At 35.7% G+C, this 1,082-nt stretch overlaps 1 long non-coding RNA gene across 1 annotated transcript; it reads left to right on the forward strand.

Annotated features, from left to right (window-relative positions):
- Positions 1-117: 117 nt before the first annotated feature.
- LOC109222265 lies at positions 118-277 on the forward strand. Its single transcript, XR_002067376.1, has 2 exons — positions 118-152; positions 242-277. It is a non-coding gene; the product is annotated as an uncharacterized LOC109222265 (long non-coding RNA).
- The last annotated feature ends 805 nt before the right edge of the window (positions 278-1,082 follow it).

A 1,082-nucleotide genomic window follows, 5' to 3' on the forward strand; every position in this document is an offset into this window, starting at 1 on the left:
ATTGTTTCATGAATATAACTGCAAAAAGGAAAAATGACTAAGGAAAAATGACAAGACAAGAGATTAGCTACAGAATCGCAACTATGGAGTAATTATGACAAAACAAGAGATTAGCTGTTGAGTTAAGAAACAATTCTGGAGTAAATCCTAAGGTAATATTTACTAGAACACCTGGTTTGATACTATCTTAATCTACTATAATAAATAGCATGTTAATGTCATGATGTTTCATGCAATGTAGATGATTCAAAAGCTGTCAACGAGGATGCCTAGCTTAGAACATGGAACCAAAGTACTGAAGGAAATTGCTTCAGAGAATAACATTGTTTTGCAAATTGCGGAAGCAGTTTTGGAAACTACAGAGGTATGTTCCAGAAAATTCAGGTCCACGAAATTCTTGCTCGTGTGACAATATCATCTCATAAAGTTTAAGCGGCTAGAGACGCATAATTTTTTTTTGCTTAATTTATGTCTTTGACAATTCTCAAACTCACTCGAGAATTAATACACATAAGTTGATCACTTTTGACTGTTGATAACAGGAGAAGAAGGATACTATGGAAAGGCAGGACCAACCTGAGGGAGATCTATCAAGGAAGTCAGGAGAATATACATATGAAGGTCGCATATATAGAACAAGACAAGAGATTCTGGATGTATTACCTTGTGTGGATCGGAGTTCCAATATTTAAGAAGATCCTTAAAGTGAGATTCTGGAACATCTACTGGCCTATTCTTCATTCGAAGCTCATCATTTTCATAGGCTGTGAAGTGGGTTGCCTTCAATTGACTCTTATACTTTCTCCAAGCACTACAAACTGAATCAAAAACCCATTGTTTCGCCTCGTCAGGGATGTCATATTTTTCCTACAAATTTAGAGCAATTGGGTTAGTATAAAAAATAAGAAATATCATTCATGTTTATTGGACATTGGGAACTTCATACCTTGATATATTTCCACATATCATCTTTTGTGTCTAGTTTCCTCCAATTAAATACATTAAGAGGACAAAAAGTCCCACTCCTTGCCAATGTGCCGAGGAAGCTACCCAACTCTTTTACAACCTCTTTAGTAGGACCA

This window comes from Nicotiana attenuata, unplaced genomic scaffold (assembly GCF_001879085.1).
Source record: "Nicotiana attenuata strain UT unplaced genomic scaffold, NIATTr2, whole genome shotgun sequence".
NCBI classification, from domain to species: domain Eukaryota; kingdom Viridiplantae; phylum Streptophyta; class Magnoliopsida; order Solanales; family Solanaceae; genus Nicotiana; species Nicotiana attenuata.